Source organism: Macrobrachium nipponense, chromosome 1 (genome assembly GCF_015104395.2).
Source record: "Macrobrachium nipponense isolate FS-2020 chromosome 1, ASM1510439v2, whole genome shotgun sequence".
Lineage (NCBI taxonomy): Eukaryota > Metazoa > Arthropoda > Malacostraca > Decapoda > Palaemonidae > Macrobrachium > Macrobrachium nipponense.
The window spans coordinates 173,264,617-173,283,629 of record NC_087200.1 but is presented as its reverse complement, the minus strand read 5'-3'; the positions used below and the strand labels follow the sequence as shown (position 1 = coordinate 173,283,629).

General features: G+C 38.5%; 1 pseudogene; it reads left to right on the top strand.

The window, feature by feature from the left end:
• LOC135219853 (puromycin-sensitive aminopeptidase-like) overlaps nucleotides 1–19,013 on the top strand; it is a 185,904-nt pseudogene that overhangs the window by 93,144 nt on the left and 73,747 nt on the right.

Sequence of the window (19,013 nt, the reverse complement as noted above, 5' to 3'; positions counted from 1 at the left end):
GTCCATTTTTGTGTGGCTATTTAGTTCCCCCTCATACCAGTTCCTCTACTTATAAGTATTAGTATATTTCACATTACCATATTTAAATTTTTCCTTGTAGAAAAAACTACAGAAAGCTTAGTAGAATTAGGTATTATGCTGTTTTCCTGTAAACAGTTTGGTTATATTTCAAGCAGCATCCACAACAAGGAACAGCCAACCAAAAGAATACATAATAATGATAGTAATGATGACAATAATTTTTAGAAGTAGACCAGTTTTTAACCCTTAATGGATGGATTGATCCTCGGGAGTAGTAATAACAGGTTTAGGGTGGTGGATGGAGTGATCCTATAGATAAACGATATTACGCACCATCGATTTGGAAAGAATCGGGCGGGAAAGAGGTGCCAATACTTTTATAGCCCATAAATTCACCAATGGCAACTTTTACACTGGCTAAAATCCTGAGCTGGGTGTCTCAGGCCTTCAGTTCTGCTTGTGACTTGAAGGGAGAATGTTCTGCGTCTTTCTCTCACACGACGTCTTTTTGTGATTTTGCTCATAAATATACCAAGGGGTTGCTGTTGTATTTTGTTCTTGTCTTTTTAACGATAAGTAATGTCGTTTAATGTCAATGTTTAACAAAGAAAAGTGGGCAAGGAAATAGTGAAAAACCATGTAAAAGTAAAAAAAAAAGTTACTGAATCTTCATTTTTGGTAAATTTACGTAAATATTTTTCAACAAATATGCTAAGTATTTGTTTCTGCTTTTATTTCTTATCTGTTTTGATATTGTGTGAGCAGTAATTATAATTTTACAAAATAAAATAAATTTATGTATGAGAAAAAACATATATGAGTTAGTAAAATTTACGATTGTCATGTGAAAGAGAGACTACGAGGGGTTGTAAATAGTCATTTCAGGTATATTTTGCCTCTACTCATCCTTGGTATACAAATGTAGACACATTAAAGTTTTTCTTAAATGAGTTGCAACATAAATAATAGGTGCCAAGCAGGTTAATGTGCAGCTGTAGTCAGATATCAATTCTTGTTTCCATTTGGGCAACTTTTTTTCTGAATTTTTCCTGATAGGAGAATGTGGAAATGGTATATTCAGCCAGGCATCTGTGTGAGTGGAATCAGGTGTCTAGTTTGTTGTTCATCCTTGGCTGTTTATTACTTGGTTTGCACCAGGAGTTTTTGATGTACAATGAGTCTTCTGTTTTAATGAATGGAGGGAGATTCTTCCACTGTGCTCATTGAACATCAAAGTTGCTGAATATGCAAGGCCTGCAATGAACATCAAAGTTGTAGAATATATAAGGCCTCCAATGAACATCAAATGTGCTCAATATATAAAGCCTGCAATGAACATCAAAGTTGTTGAATATGTAAGGCCTTCAATGAACATCAAATTTGCTCAATATATAAAGTCTGCAATGAACATCAAAGTTGTTGAATATGTAAGGCCTCCAATGAACATCAAATTTGCTCAATATATAAAGCCTCCAATGAACATCAAATTTGCTCAATATATAAGGCCTGCAATGAACATCAAAGTTGCTGAATATATAAGGCCTCCAATCAAATATTGTACAAGTGATGGAAGCCCTATACATACAGCTGTGTTCCACTGAGAACCTTTGTTGCCTATCCTGGAAATGACCACCATCCCACTAAGGATGGCAATTGAACTAGATAACTCCCACCCCTCTCATCATTCTAAGAAGTTAACCATCTGGAAGTAAGAATCTACATTTGACTATGTCCCACTTCAAACCCACCCATACTACATTGCAGCTCATATATTTTTATGATTACATAGTCATACAGAACCTTCATTTGTATGCTGAATATGTTGAGATCATAATTTCATGTAACATTGCTTCTGCAAGAGAGGGTCTCAAGTCATTATCATTATCATTTTTAAATGGGTCATGATGATGACTAGGATTTATTCATGTTATTTTATGCACACAGAATAAATTGTCAACTTAGTCCTTGTTTCAGTATGTGACAATGACCTTTAATTTTGCAGGATTTCCGTTCTGGAATGAACATTTATTTGACAAGACACCAGTATGGAAATACTTACACTGAAGATCTGTGGGCAGCTCTAAGTGAGGCTTCAAGTAAACCTGTTGCTGAGGTCATGAGTACATGGACTAAGCAGACAGGGTTTCCTATGATTTCTGTAACATCTCATCAGGATGGGGATAACAGGGTTCTCACATTAACACAACAGAGATTCTTGGCTGATGGATCTGTAGGTATGTAGTTTTTATGCTTTCATGACACACATGATGTTCAGTTTTGTTTCAAAGAGGCCACTTAAGAATGGTAATGCATGTTTAGTAATCTATGTTAGGTGTCAGAATGAACCTTATTCTGCTCTGGTAATGAATGTTAAAATTTGTTAATTTATCAGTGTTAGGGAAAACAGACATGATATTTGTTTTTATGAAATGCTTATTTAATTTTGTTGGAAAATTGTAATTGTCCCATCAAGTTTTTCAAATTTAAAATTGCAGATATTTTTTTATAGTGATTACTTTTGTGGTTGTTTGAAATGATGAGTCTTCTTGTAAGCATGATCATTCTTGGTGTTCTGGACATGATAATGTGTTTGTTTATTTGCATTTCATGTCTTTATCTGCCATTGACCCTCATTCTTTATTTTTGTTTTTTTTTTTTTTTTTTTTTTTTTTTTTTTTTTTTTTTTTGTCTTGGTCTTCCAAGAGGAAGAGATACTGTTCAGAGGAAGAAGGTGAAGAAGGTATTGTCAGTATTGTCTGAGGGAAATGGACCACAGGTGTTTTCTTTCTTTCTGTTCCTGCCCCATCCCATACCATTTTTCTTGTTTCATAATCTGATGATACCCCTACCATATTGGAATTATAAGTAAATTGGCTGACTATCAAGCTGCTTGTGGAGTACATAGTATATTTAGGTCAGGGATTCTCCTTATCCCATTTATGTACCTGCTTCCCAAGCCTCTGTTAGTGTATTTTTGAGGTGACCCCAAGAGACAATGGAGTAGTTACAGTTATATATGGCCTTCCCTAGACATTCAAAGTGAACTTTCTTTGTTTACTTTTATTGAGCATTTGATGAAGGCCAAATTCTTGTAGTATCAGGATCTGATCACATTGGCTTTGGCTACCTTACAAGATTTGGCAGTTGAATCTGTTGTTATTCCTGCTATAGCCACTGCATCAGCTGCTGCTGCTGTCCATTTGGAAATGTGTGTTGTGTTTGTGGTTATTGGAGAGGTTGAAATGGAAATGAACCTAGGTCAAGGAAGGCAGAGGAAATGCAGCCATTCCTTGTCTTCTCCTTCCTCCTCACTTTCCATGTCTTTCTTTTCTCAGGATTGTAGGAGTGTAAGAAGGTCTTGGAAGGCAGCCACAGCTGCCATAAGAAGGCTTCTTATGATTATATATCAGTTTTCAGTTATTTTATTTTTATTGTTATTGTTATTTTCTGCATTGTTGAATTGTGGTGGATGTTCAATGTATGGGAAATATGTGGTGGATATTAGGAAATGTCTGGATGTATTTAAGTTGTGTTGTGACGTCATAGAAGAGAAGATGGCGGCGGCTTCGGGTGCAAAAACTAAACAATAACAGAGCGGGAGAAGGAGACAAGTACAAGGGTTGTTTGATTGGTAGGAGAGAGAGCTCTGTCTGATAGGAGTTTTGGGTTGCAAGTCTTGTTGTGGTGGTGTTTAAAATTTTAAGCATAAGTATGCTGGGACCGGAGAATGTGAACAGGTGGGTAGATTTGTGTTAAAAAGTAAAGATTAGGCTAGGAAAATATTCAAACTGGTTGATTAAAGAGGGTAGGATCAAATAATGAACAAAGGGAGATAAGATGGAGAAGGGAAAATCCGAGATTTAGCGGGATACAAGAAGACTACAAAGGGTGGAGAGGGACAAGTTGAAGATTGGCTAGTGGTGTTTGGAGAAGATGTAAAATACCCGGCGATAGAGAGAAGAATGAGCTTAAAAGGAAAAGCGCAAGAAGTAGCGAAAGGAATAGATATAGATGAACTTAGGGGTACAGAGGGTCCAAAGATAATCCTATCTAAACTAGATGAAGCCTACCGAACTCTTAAACGCCTATTGGACGTATTTTATGTTGCGATAAATTGTCTGTCGGGTGCCGATTGGACGTATTTTACTTTGACATAGAAAAGTTTTTTTTTTTAAATTCGCGGAAAAATGCTTATAGGCCTACCAGCCAAAAACTTTTAATCACACACCTTGGGGGATGCTGGTAGTTCACGGATCAAGGTGTTGTTTTGTTTACAAACGTTGCGCAGGTGCGCAAGCGCGAATTTCTTTCTTATCGCACTAAAAAGTATCAGTGACACATCTCAGAAATTATTTCGTCACTTTGACATAATTTTTGCACCATTTTAAATTAGCCGTTACATGGAGTATTATATATGTAAATGTGCGCAATTTCATGTAGAATACAACAAAAAAATACTCATGATTGTAGCTTTTATCAATTTTGAAATATTTTCATATAAATAACAATAAGTGCCAAAATTTCAACCTTCGGTCAACTTTTACTACCGAAATGGTCGAAAAACACAATTGTAAGCTAAAACTCTTATATTTTAGTAATATTCAATCATTTACCTTCATTTTGCAACAAATTGGAAGTCTCTAGCACAATATTTCGATTTATGGTGAATTTATGAAAAAACTTCCATATGTCCGCGCGGTAACTCTTCCGAAAAAATCATACGTGCGATTGTCGTAATGTTTGCACCATTTTAAATTAGCCGTTACATAAAGTTTTATATATGGAAATGTGCGCAATTTCATGCACAATACAACTAAAAACAACCCATAGTTGTAGCTTTTATCAGTTTTGAAAAATTTTCATATAAATAACGATAAGTGCAAAAATTTCAACCTTCGGTCAACTATGACTCTACTGAAATGGTAAAAAAACGCAATTGTAAGCTAAAGCTCGTATATTCTAGTAATATTCAATCATTTACCTTCATTTTGCAACAAATTGGAAGTCTTTAGCACAATATTTTGATTTATGGTGAATTTATAAAAAAAAAAAAAATTTCCTTACGTCTGCGCGGTAACTCTTCCGAAAAAATCATATGTGCGATTGTCGTAATGTTTGCACCATTTTAAATTAGCCGTTACATAAAGTTTTATATATAAAAATGTGTGCAATTTCATGTAGAATACAACCAAAAATAATTGAAGGTTGTAGCTTTTCTCATTTTCGAAATATTTGCATATAAATCACGATAAATAGAAAAAAAACCACATTCAGTCAACTTTGACTCTACTGAAATGGTTGAAAAATGCAATTGTAAGCTAAAACTCTTACAGTCTAGTAATATTCAGTCATTTATCTTCATTTTGAAACAAATTTGAAGTCTCTAGCACAATATTTAGATTTATGGTGAATTTTAAAATAAACTTTCCTTCCCTCCGGTCGCTGATTCTCCGCCGCAAATCTCCGAAATGCGTAAGTCGCATTCTCGGAGTATTTGCTCCGTTTCATATTAAGCGTTTCATAGAGTTTTATATATGAAAATGTGCACAATTTCATGTAGAATACAACAAAAATAATTGAAGGTTGTAGCTTTTCTCATTTTTGAAATATTTGCATATAAAAAAATACATTAAAAAATTCGACATTTGGCCAACTTTAACTCGTCCAAAATGGTCGAAAACTGCAATTGTAAGCTAAAACTCTTACAGTATGGTAATATTCAATCATTTATCTTCATTTTGAAACAAATTTGAAGTCTCTAGAACAATATTTAGATTTATGGTGAATTTTTGAAAAAAACATTTTTTTATGTCTGCTTGTTACGAATTCATGCATCATTTTGTGATAATATTTTCTCTGTGTTGCTTTGATCGTTTTACTAGTGTTACATACCAAAATGATCGCAATTTAGTGTACAATACAACGAAAAAATAATTAACTCGTTAGCTTTAACCGTTTGCTCACAGCGCGATTTGAATACAATTATATATGAAATTTTGTTTTCGCGCTATCATATATCGCATTATTTATATTTGATAATGATATATTTTTTTTTCATCTCTGATGGTTGCATACTAAACTTCAGGCAATGACAAAAAAAGGAGCCAAAAATGAACTCTTAATCCTGAAAACTAAGCACGTTATGATTTTTTGAAAAAAAATATTTTTTCCGCTTCGGCGCTCACTCCGAGACCCCCTCGACATACGGGAGACGATTTTTATTATACCCCTTCGGCGTTTAAGGGCTAAAAGGACATGCTAATGGAGAATTATAGTAAAATGAAAAACTTTTAAAATAGGAAGAGAATAGAGTGAAAAGATGAGACTTTAATTAGGAACATAAAGGCAGAATCAGAGTGTAACAGAGCAATGGGGGAAAAGCATGCTTGAAGGAGAAGCTAAGGGTTTTCATGCATTGGAGCAAGCAAATCTCACAGAATATAAAAAACAATTGTTATTAATAGCTTGCGGTCAAGGATAGTTAAAATATAAAACACCGTCAAATAATGAAAAGAATATACAAAGGATTTAGGCAATAAAAAGGAACGGGAATGGTGGGGGTCAGAAGGCAATGGGAGTTCTGGGAGAGGGAGAGAAAATCAGAGATATTGGGGAAAATGGAACCAAGGTAGGGGTGGAAGAAATCCCATAAACAAAGAAGGGAAAGTAGCATTATGTGCAACATCTTACTCGGAATGGCATAGGGCTAGGGAGTATCCTCACTATGAAGAAAACAAACAAAACAAGAAGAAAATAAACAGAAAACAGAACCAGGCCAGAAGAAGAAGTTTATGTAGGAGAAGTTAGTAAAATAGGGGAAAAATCATGGGAAGTGGTTGATGCAGTTTTAGACCCAGGATGTAAATCGACAGTGTCAAGGGAATTATGACTAGCACGCATTGTCATGGGCTTGAGTACAGAAGAATTGATGAGAATGAAGGATAATAGGACAGAGTCTAATAAAGTGTTTAATTTTGGTGAGCCATCTTATAAGTCTAAAGGAGTAATGGAAATACCAGTGGTACTGAAAAACAAGAAGTTTTATATGAAGACAGAAATTCTGCAGGGTGATATGATATACCATGGCTAATAGGTAAGAAAACCATGAACAAAATGGGTGAGACCATAAATTTGAAAGAAAATTGTCATAATAGAAGTATTAGGAGAAATGAAGGTAAAGTTAAGAGAAGACAAACTGGGTCATTTAAGATAACCAATAAGGAGGAGGAAGGTAGAACAATTATTACTAGAGGGTTTGAAGGGAAAGTCTGATGGAAATTAAGCACACAATGTAGAAATTTCATTTACAGTTTGATCACGGAAGTTTAGATACACAATGGAGAAATAACATTTACAGTTTGGTCACGGAAGTGGAGATAAAATATGGAAGTTAACAGAGGAAGCACAGTGGAATGATGGCTTGTAAGAGAAAGAAAAGGAGGAAATTAAAAAGCTACTAATGGACCTAATTGGAAATTTTGAGGTATGTAAAAGATACAAAAGAAACCCAGCTAAACCAGTAGTAGGAAAACATTTAATGAAGATGTAGCAGTGGATGTGGGAGAGATAGAATAGAGAAAGTTCTTGGTAATGGTGGATATGGTATTGTCAGGCTTTTTGGATAAAAGATAAGAAACCAGAAACTATAATAAAAACAATTTTTGATGGTTGGTTTGCTATATTTGGAGCTCCTTCCCAAATATTGTCAGACAATGGGGGAGAATTTCAAAATAAAGAAGTAAGGAGGATGGCAGAAAGATGGAATATTAAAATATTAGCCACAGCATCGGAATCCTCATGGAGCAGTGGATTATACGAAAAGACTGTAGGCATAATCAAGGAAAGTGTAAGAAAGATGATGGAGGATGAAGAAGTAGATTGGTCCAAAGCATTGAAATGGATAGTGAGTGCTAGGAACTGCTTAATAAATAATGAAGATTTCTCTCCTAACCAATTAGTATATAGAAAAAAAACTTCCCTGCCTAATCTAATGGGAGAAGAGAGTTCAAGTCCTGCAAGCAGAGAAAGGTATGGAAGAGAGTATGGTAAGAGACACACTGAATACAATGCATAAAGCCAGACAGGTGTTTATGAAAAATGAGTCATAATAAAAAAAGAATTGTGTTAAACAAAAATGTCAGAGAAAATAAATTTAAAGAAGCAGTGGTGGGAGATGAGGTATTCTATAAAAGAGAAAATTAAAATGAATGGAGAAGACCTGCTCAGGTAGTGGGAATATTGGGGAAAACAGTAATAGTTAAACATGATGAATCTTTAACAGAAGTAGCTAGAATACATATTACTAGGATTCAAAGACTATCACCAGAAACAGAAAGGATATCTTGAATAGATAAATCACATGTGAAAGGTAGATCTGATGGTCCAAGGTTTATAAATTGCTTCTGTCATAGACAAACCGTGAACCTTTATTGATTCATTTAACCCTTTACTGCCAACTGGATGTATTTTACGTCGACATTTTTTGTCTCTCGTGTGCCGACTGGACGTATTTTACGTCGACTTACAAAAGTTTTTTTTTAAATTCGCGGAAAAATACTTATAGGCCTACCAGCCTAAAACTTTTGAATCACGCGCCTTGGGGGATGCTGGGAGTTCACGGATCAAGGTGTTGTTTTGTTTACAATCGTTACGCAGGCGCGCAAGCGCGAATTTCTTACTTGCCGCACTAAAAAGTATCTGACACATCTCGGAAATTATTTTGTCACTTTGACATAATTTTTGTACCATTGTAAATTAGCCGTTACATGGAGTATTATATATGAAAATGTGTGCATTTTTATGTAAAATACAACAATAAAATACTCATGATTGTAGCTTTTATCAGTTTTGAGATATGTATTTTCATATAAATAACGATAATTGCCAAAATTTCAACCTTCGGTCAACTTTGACTCCACTGAAATGGTTTAAAAACGCAATTGTAAGCTAAAACTCTTATATTTTAGTAATATTCAATCATTTACCTTAATTTTGCAACTAATTGGAAGTTTCTAGCACAATATTTCGATTTATGGTGAATTTATGAAAAAACTTTTTCCTTACGTCCACGTGGTAACTCTTCCGAAAAAAATCATACATGCGATTGTGGTAATGTTTGCACCATTTTAAAATTAGCCGTTATATATGGAAATGTGCGCAATTTCATGCACAATACAACTAAAAACAACCCATGGTTGTAGCTTTTATCAGTTTTGAGATATTTTCATATAAATAACGATAATTGCCAAAAATTTCAACCTTCTTTCGGTCAACTTTGACTCTACCGAAATGGTCGAAAAAACGCAATCGTAAGCTAAAACGCTTATATTCTAGTAATATTCAAGCATTTACCTTCATTTTGCAACAAATTGGAAGTCTCATAGCACAATTTTCGATTTTATGGTGAATTTATGAAAAAAATAACATTTTCTTTACGTCCGCGCGGTAACTCTTCCGAAAAAATCATACGTGCGATTGTGGTAATGTTTGCACCATTTTAAATTAGCCGTTACATAAAGTTTTATATATGAAAATGTGCGCAATATCATGTAGAATACAACAAAAAATAATTGAAGGTTGTAGCTTTTCTCATTTTTGAAATATTTGCATATAAATCACGATAAATAGAAAAAAACCACGTTCGGTCAACTTTGACTACCGAAATGGTCGAAAAACGCAATTGTAAGCTAAAACTCTTACAGTCTAGTAATATTCAGTCATTTATCTTCATCTTGAAACAAATTCGAAGTCTCTAGCAAAATATTTAGATTTATGGTGAATTTAAAAAAAAAATCTTTCCTTCCCTCCGCACGCAGATTCTCCGCCACAAATCTCCGAAATGCGTACGTCCCATTCTCGGAGTATTTGCTCCGTTTCATATTAGGCATTTCATCGAGTTTTATATATGAAAATGTGTGCAATTTCATGTAGAATAAAACAAAAAATATTTGAAGGTTGTAGCTTTTCTTATTTCCGAAATAATTGCATATAAAAAATATATATATAAAAAAATTTGACATTCGGTCAACTTTAACTCGTCAGATATGGTCGAAAACTGCAACTGTAAGCTAATACTCTTGCAGTATAGTAATATTCAATCATTTGTCTTCATTTTGAAAGAATTTGGAAGTCTCTAGGACAATATTTAGATTTATGGTGAATTTTTGAGAAAAATATTTGTTTACGTCCGCGCGTTACGAATTCATGCATTATTTTGTGATAATATTTTCTCTGTGTTGCTTTTATCGTTTTACAATGTGTTATATACCAAAATGATTGCAATTTAGTGTACATTACAATGAAAAAAAAGTAACTTGTTACCTTTAACCATTTTGCGCACAGCGCGATTTGAATACAATTATATATGAAATTTCGTTTTTGCGCTATCATATATTGCATTATTTATATATGATAATGATAATTTTTTTCATTTCTGATGGTTGCATACTAAACTTCAGCCAATGACAATAAAAGGAGCCAAAAATGAACTCTTAATCTTGAAAACTAAGCGCGCTGTGATTTTTTGAAAAAAATATTTTTTCCGCTTCCGTGCTCACTCTGAAACACCTCTGGCACACGGGAGACAATTTTTTTTTACTGCTTCGGCGTAAGAGGGTTATTAGGCGCCATAAGCGCTGTTGATCGTACTGCGCTGTAACTAGATACCTATTCTTGTAAGCACCATTAACAACGCTTTAACATTGATAAATGTATTTTAAAAAACACTGTAAGATCGGAATAGCCTTAGTTGTTGCCACCGTAACTCGGGGATGCCTTGTACCTGTATGCGAGGGCTCGGGAGACTGGTGCTTCAGTGTCTGAGGCTACAACATATGACTGATATCTGCTATATGAATCCTTTTGCACATGTTCACCAGTGTGCCACCTGGTCACTCTTGGTCACCTGTCTTCCCTTTTAGACAAATGAGACCCAATCTCAACTCATCCAGTGTGTGCTCTTCCTCAAAGGAGCAAAGGGAAGAGTCTGCGGTTCCTCAGACTTACTATCAGCCCCTTGACTATTTACACCCAGTCCCAGGATATTCTTGCAATAGGTCTCCATACTGTCATGGGGATAACTAATTCCTTGCATAATGCTGACCCTAGACCCTATCTGCTTGACTGGCTGGTAGTGCTTAGGGGCCAGTGCTATCTGGTCCATGCGCTGTTCAGTGCTACACAGACCCATGCACAGCTCTGTGTGAGTTGGCAGTAAATAGTGTGCACCCCTGCTTGTCATGTTTAGGTATTGGGGCCTACCCAGCTGGTTCCACTCCAACAGCATGGCATGAAGACAGTGTAGGTGACTGTGAGTGGTAATGTTCATCGCTCTCCGATCATGACTGCTTCTAGGTATTGGCCTGGATATTTTTTGTGACTGCCAGAGCAGAATAGAAGTCAGGTTGCCATATCTCTCTCCCTTTTGGTGGGGACCTTAGTTTGCCTTGTCACAAATTCATTGGTTCTTACTGCCTTTTGCCTATAGAGCAAGTTCAGGCCAAGCTGAAGAGGCAAATTAGATATTTGATGAGAAGCAAAGCAGGCAGTGAGAGAGCCAAAGAGGAGAAAGAACATGATGAGGAAATTCAGGGATGTCATATATGGATGAAGGGTTTCCTTTGACCTGGCTCTGGCAATGTTCCATAGACAGAGGTTGACAAAAGCAGACATGAGTGTGAGAAGCAGGTGCAGAGCAGGGACTGAGAGAGAGCCAAGGAGAAAGAACTGAGGAGGAAATTGAGGGATGCTATATAGAAATAATGAATTTCTTTTGAATTGGCTCTGGCAAAATGCCAGAGACAGAGGGGAAAGACTGTTGATGTGACTTGTATGCATAGGAAGGGAGAAACAGGACAGATGGGAGAGAAAGAGCCAAAGTGGGAACAAGAAGTTGGGAAATTGAGGGGTGTGGTATGGGCATCAATTAGTATTTCCTTTGGCTTGGCTTCTGGGAAGAAATGGTGGGAATGGATTTGGTGATGGGAGGGGTTCAGGTATTTTTGAAGAATGTAGTCTGTAAAATCTCACAGAATTATGTTTTATATAAAAACGCAAATATATGTAGGAAAAATTTGTTACTGGGAGTGGACCTGTTCCTAAGTACTAAGTTCTTTGCCATTTTGCTTTACTTTTTATATCAGTGATTGTGGTATTTATCTTTCCCAGTCCCATATAGGGAGGATTAGAGTCAGGAAGGGCATCTGTCTTTAACCTTACTGGCTGGGCTGGAATATAAATTAAGAACACCCCTAGACTGGGCAACTTTAAGGTTGGCCAGTTAAAAAAAATTACTAGAAAGATGATGATATGCAAATGCATGTAGTTTAAGAAATAAAAATGCTAAAAAATGTTCTGTACCATCCATGAGAAGTTGAAGGGGAATATTTTCAACCCTGTGCAGGCCTCTTGTCCATGACACTCATAAAAATACACTTACTTTAGCAAGTTATACCTGTTACACATGATCATTTTTAAATTTTATTTTGTAAAATTACAACTACTCACATATAATATCATAATAGGTAAGAACTAAAATCTGTAACAATCCCTGAGCAAAGTATATTTATGGTAAAATATTTATGAGATGTACTGGGATGGGGAGATGCTGTATCTTTTAGTGAGTTATACATGTTCTTTCTAATATTGTTTTGTACTTTATTTTGCAAAGTTACAATTACGACTGACATACAATCATAAAAGATGAGAGCTAAAGCCAGCAAGAATCTTTGAGTATATTTATTGGCAAATATATTCAAGATGTTCTGGGATTGGTAGATGTACTGCATTCCCCTGTGATGTCTTATGGGAGCCTGTCTTTGGATTTCTACCTCGCATCACCAATTGTGTGTGTGTTGCCATAAGAGTTGCCATAAGTCATTTATGGCCCATTCAATTTATTTGAACATTTTCCTTGCAAATTTCATTCAGACTGCATTGCACAAAATATAAATTCTCACCTAAACTGGCCTGGATCAAATGCCAATATGTATAGCTATTACTATGTCTAACATGATCACACCCAGCTGCAAGGGGTTCAAACATCTATGAAAACAAGTTATGCATTGAGCCATTCAGTGAATGTTAGAATTGCCAAGACATCATCATGAAGCAGCCCACAGATAAATTCCCTGAACTATGTGGCCATGCAAGGGCTGCCACATCAAGAATAGGTGTAGCAAAAATAAGCATGCTCAACCCTTTAGAAATATGAATGTAGGAACAACAGGCTGGTCTAGCGGTTATGAGGGACTTCCTTTTCTTATTTTTAGTGTGGGATGGTCATGCATTTCGTGGAACTGAGTCCTTTGCTGTTAGATGTAGGAGGAAGTTTCCTTGGCTTCAAGATGGAGAATACTTTGAGGATTGAGGTGGTATAATGCCATTAAAAACCTGATGTAACTCCTAGAATCAGTCCTCTAAGCTGAACCTTGATGAAAATCTTGGGAAATCTCGCAAAGAATAGGAGCAAAGTTCCCTTACTATCTTTAGGATACTCCTTGTAGGCTACAAGTCTCCTTGGGTGAACATTCCTGCTTCTGACAAGGAGGGCACAGAAAATGTTCATTGTCCAACAGTGACATGATCTATTTTTAGAAGTCTTCTCAACCTTGTTTTTAAGAACTTTATTCTGTCTTTTTCTCTTTGTTCTGAAATTCCTTTTCATAAACAAACAGGGTTTTTACTTGGACCAATACAACTCTAGTATTGTTTTTTATTTGGACTAATGCAACTCAGAGAGAGAGAGAGAGAGAGAGAGAGAGAGAGAGAGAGAGAGAGAGAGAGAGAGAGAGAGAGAGAGAGAGACCTACTAGTCAGCAACACTTCCCCTTCAAATCATAGTTAATTGACATATTTGATAGCTTTGCCTTCGAGCCTCTCTTTAACAGTTGATAAAAGATGAGGGAAATATTATTTGTTTATTAAAATACATATCTCATACACATTTTTTAATTGATACAGGTATATTATTATTATTATTTTTATTATTATTATTATTATTATTATTATTATTGTTTAATTTTATTAATATTTGAAAATTAGTATTTATTATTAGGTAAATCATGTATTTATCATACAAAACAAATAAACATATACATGTACCATAAAAATTCTCTCATCCTAGGAAAAGAGAGAGAGAGAGAAAGAGAGAATTATTTTCATTATTTAATGTTATTTAATTTACAAATAAAAACGTGAAAACTTATAATTGTTCATATTCGGAACAAACCTTTGGTCTTAACAATGAGATAAATCTTCTGGTGGCAGCGGGAAACCTATTAAAAAACAATCAAAGATTGTATATGCAAGGGATCTGTGGCAGCTGGCATCAAATGTGTAGAAGAGACGGAGTGTGGTCATCAACCACGCATGAACATCAAGAAGCAATTAGTCTTTCTTCAACCACCTTGGAGAGCAGATGATCACTTTGCTCTCCTTCCTGAGCTGGAATTTTGGATAGCCCATGATTCCTTCATGCTTTATTTTGCATGTCTTTGTGTGTTACTATGGATTCCTCCAAGAAGTCCCAGGTCCAACAGCAAATGCGTCCAGGCCTTCAAGGATTCCCATGTTCACGATTCTTAGCTTCCTCCTAGACTGACCCCATACAACTTGCAGTAGGTGTGTGCTAGTTTTTGTAATGTTGCCAATCCATGCCCGGAGTGTTGTTCCTGGCCTGTCATGCAGTGGAAAAACTACAAGAGGGAGCATTTTAGTATCTCTAAGCATCCTTCTTGAGAAGGGTTCACCCCTTTCAAGTGGATGCCTCTGCTTCCCCTTCTTCCAGACTTTTTCCGTCTGCATTTTCATTCATTGATGCCTTGTCTCCTTCCTTTTCTTCAATGGCTTTGTCTTTGGAAGTATCGGGAGTTGGTCTGGGTAATATTTTGTTTAATACAGGTCCCTCTCCTGGAGGGAGAAGTCCATTTGAGGAGGGAGGAGGCAGCACCATCTTGTTCTTTTGTTTCAAAGACCAATTCGCACAAGATGGCATCTGTGTGAGCCTCCTTAGGCTTACATGGAGTCGCCTCCTTTGAAGGCTTGTAGTCCCATTTCATGCCTACACGCTTTCCAGCCTTGGCTCCCCAGCAGCCCTGCCTCCATTAATTTGGGTTGAGTGTGCTGCTGCCCAGCGGGTTGCCCTTTATCTTGTCATCAGCAAGGCCATTAATTCAGGCTAATAGTCCAACGCACGCCCTGATATCACTCCCAGCATCATCTCTGCCTGTGATGTCAGGTCCAGTGACATCTTTCCCTCCTCCTGTTGCTGTGATGTCACATCCAGCTTCCTCCATGACGTCATCCCAGACGGTTCCCAATCCTTCAGAGTTGTTCTTACAGGCTGGTTGACAAACTGGACTGCCTTTCGAAGGAGATATCGTGGTATCTCTTAATAGACAGTGTCTTAGATCACCATCTTCCTCATTGTCTCCTTTGCCTTCGTCTCCCCCTCCTCGCTCTTGAGGTAGATACGGGAGGATTGAGGTCTTTGTTGCTTTGCCTTCTTGAAGCAGGAGAGATATTTCGTCTTCTTCCCCACACGGACATAAGTCTTCTCTTCACGTACGTGGAGGTGATTCTCTCTCTCTCAAGTTTGTGTGCTTGTGAAGGATGATCTTCCCCCTTCTCCTCAGAAGCCTCTTGCTGATTCTATCTCTTCGCTATTAGACCTTCAAGACGTTCTCTTCTTTGTAAGTCGCATTTGAGAGGTAAGCCTAGAGCTTCCTTGCCTGTTGATCTCCCCCATCGGTGTATTTCAAGTGATAGCAGTAAGGTTATGGTTGGTCATGGCTTTGATGCTGCCGATAGACATGTTTCTACTTCGCTTCGTGATGGTGTGAGTGTCTTTCACCAGTTACCAAGAAGCCTAGGCTTTCATCTTCTTGTTCTCCTAGGTCCTACATTCGCCGTTCGACTTCCAGAGCCAGGGTTTGTGACTTATCTAGGAAGAGAGTTCATGCTTCTCCTTTTCCCAGATGGTCTCACATATGTTGTTCGCCATCACACGACAGTGTTCCGGATTCGTTGCACAGCATTGTATATGATTCATCGTACGACCATGTATGTACTTCATTGCTCTGCTGCCTACTTGATTTGCCTCTGTTGTAGGCGGACGAATGTTCCCTTTCCTTCGTTCACGGATGTAATCCTTCAAGGGGAAGAGATGACGTTTGTCCTTCTAGGAGGAGCTCTCCAATGGCCAGAGGAACTGATAAAGATCTTTCTCAGCTGTCTACTTCAGGACTTACAGCTTCGTTGCCGGATCCAGAGGAGGGGGAGTCAGGAGTGCTTTCTTCTTACATGGAGGTTATTGATCTCATTTTTGAGTTCAATAATCTTTTTGAGAGGACTCAGACTCTGTCTTCCATGGCCCCTATAGGCATAGAGGCCTTGCTTGGCCTAGAGAAGGACGCGAAGACTATGAGCTACTATGGTCTGGGCATGCTCAATCAATTTTGCAACATGTTAATTCTTTGGTCTTGGGATGGGAGAATTCTCTTTGTTCCAATAGGTCTTTCTAGCTCCTTCCCCCTCCTCTCGTTCGGCATAAGAAATACTACTGAACTAGTCTGGTTCAGCTGAGGAGTAGACAAGTTAATTCAGATGTAATTCGTCTGAAGCCTGGCTTGACCTTGGATCATGTTAGGGCTGAGGGCCCTTCCTTATCTTTTCAAGAGGCTTCTACCATGGAGTCTACTGCCTCTTCTGCCTTTCAGACTGTCTCGTGGCTGGACTTGTCGTCAGCAGTGGCTAGGATAATGTCGTCCCATTCTGCTAGAGGTTCTGTCAACTCTCCTTTTATCATCAGACTGCTTCAGTCAGGTGCAAAGGCCATCTTGTACCTGGGACATGTGAATGCTAATTTGTAGGCTAACTTGCTCCTTATTAGAAGGGACGCAGCCCTTTCTAAAGTAGCTCGTTCTGTGAACTTGGAGTCCTTTTTGTCACTTCGGAACGGAGACCTAGAGTCCCAGCTCCTCTTTCCTAGAAGTCAGTTGGAGGATGCGATAGACAGATGCCGTTGACACCAACGATCGACTTGTCCAGCAGGCGGTCACTAAATTAGAGGCTTGTTATTGTCCTCCACCTCTACGGCAGAGTAAGTAATTACCTTCAAGGAAATTTTCCAAGCCATCAGCCTCCCCTAAGGCCTCTCAGCCAGTGCCTTCTATGAAGAAGCAGCTGCAGCAGTGTCCCTTTCAGCCTCAATCTTCCAAACTGGGAAGGGGAATTAGGGTCAGTGGCAGGTCAGGTCAGGTCAGGCTGTTGATAGAGAGTGTGCCACTCCCCACCTATTGCCACAGGTGGGGCTAATTGACAATTGCATGGAGCGGAGAAGTGGGTAGTAGATATCCTTCGGGTAGGGTATCTACTTCCATTCGACTTCTCTCCTCCTCTCTCCGATCATCATCTCCTGCACTTGATGTATGCTCAAACTTCTCCGAAGCACCTGGCTCTCCAGGAGGAAGTGTTGAAAATGCGGAGAAGATAGATCGTCCTTCCCCGGGGTTCTACAGTTGAGTCTTCCTGGTTCCAAAGACTGCAGACGATTGGAGGCCAGTGATAGACCTTTTCATGGTGTTCACAAGAGTCTTTACCCTAGTATCAGCGTAGGGTCATGCTCAGGGGATTTGCCTATTGAGATATCTCAATGGTTGGTTGGTCTTAGCAAGTTCCAGGGATAAACTGGTTTGGGACAAGGACCAACTTCACAAGTTTTGTCAGAGTGTAGGCATTGTGGTAAATCTGGAGAAGTCCAACCTTCTTCCCATGCAGAAAATCCTATACCTGGGAATGATGATAGATACAGTGTCATTGAGAGTTTTTCCGTCAGACCAGAGATTACAGAAGTTCAGGAATGTCACTTGCTCCTTCCTTTCAGTGGGGAGCAACTAACTCTCCAGTGGCAAGTTCTGGGTCTCTTGTCTTCTCTCGAAAAGCTGGTCCCTCATGGACGTCTCCATATTTGTTCCCTGCAGTGGAGACTCCAGCTCTTTTGTTCCCTGGCAGGAGATTCCCCTCAGCTCCAGATCCTTCTATCGGCAGAGGTAAGAAGCGACCTTCTGTGGTGGTTGGATGGCCAGAACCTGACAGTAGGAGTTCCTCTTCAGTCACTCCCTTCAGATCTGCTCCTGCTCTCAGACGCATGCTCTGAGGGTTGGGATGCTCACCTCAAAGAGCTCCTGGCCTTGCAGGTTTAGAGTGCACAGGGCAAGCAACTCCACATCAATGTGTTGGAGTTGAAGGCAGCTTTCCTGGGTTTTCCAGAGTTTCAAGAAAAAGTGATGGGTTGCTCTGCCTTCTGATGTCAGACAACACCGTGGTCTCGCCAACTCCACTCATTGACAGTTGAGCTGCACCAGTGGGCAATCGACAACTCGGAGCTCTTGGCCAGATACATTCCAGGCAAGAGGAATGTGGTGGCCAACAAGCTAAGTTGTTGGAGTCAAGTTCTAGGTATGTAGTGGGCTCTGCATCAGGACATAGTGGACAGGCTGTTTCTCCTATGGGGAAGACCCATGGTAGACCTCTTCACAACTCGTTTCAACATGAAGCCCAAGGTCTATTGTTTGGTGGTTCCAGCTCCATTTGCTGTGGTGAAGGATGCCCTTCAGAAACCTTGGGACAATCTAGAAGTGCATACCTTCCCTCTGTTCTGCCTGATCCATCATGTCCTGAACAGATCGATGGGTTCCAGGGATCTGAGGATGACCCTGGTAGTACCTTTGTACCCCCAAGCAGAGTAGTTCCTAGACCTTCTGTCTCTTCTGTCAGTGGTTCCGAGAGAAATTTCCCCTTGGCACAACCTTCTCTGCCAACCTCATCTGGAGAGGTACCAACAGTTGGTAGGGTCCGTATCTTTTTACAGCTTGAGACTGTCCAGTATCTTGTGTGCGAGAAGCTTTTCTCGCAGAGCAACGACCTAAATGTCTGGCTACCTCAGGAGATCTTCGTCAGCCGCGTACCAGGGCAAATGGGCCGTCTACTGTGAT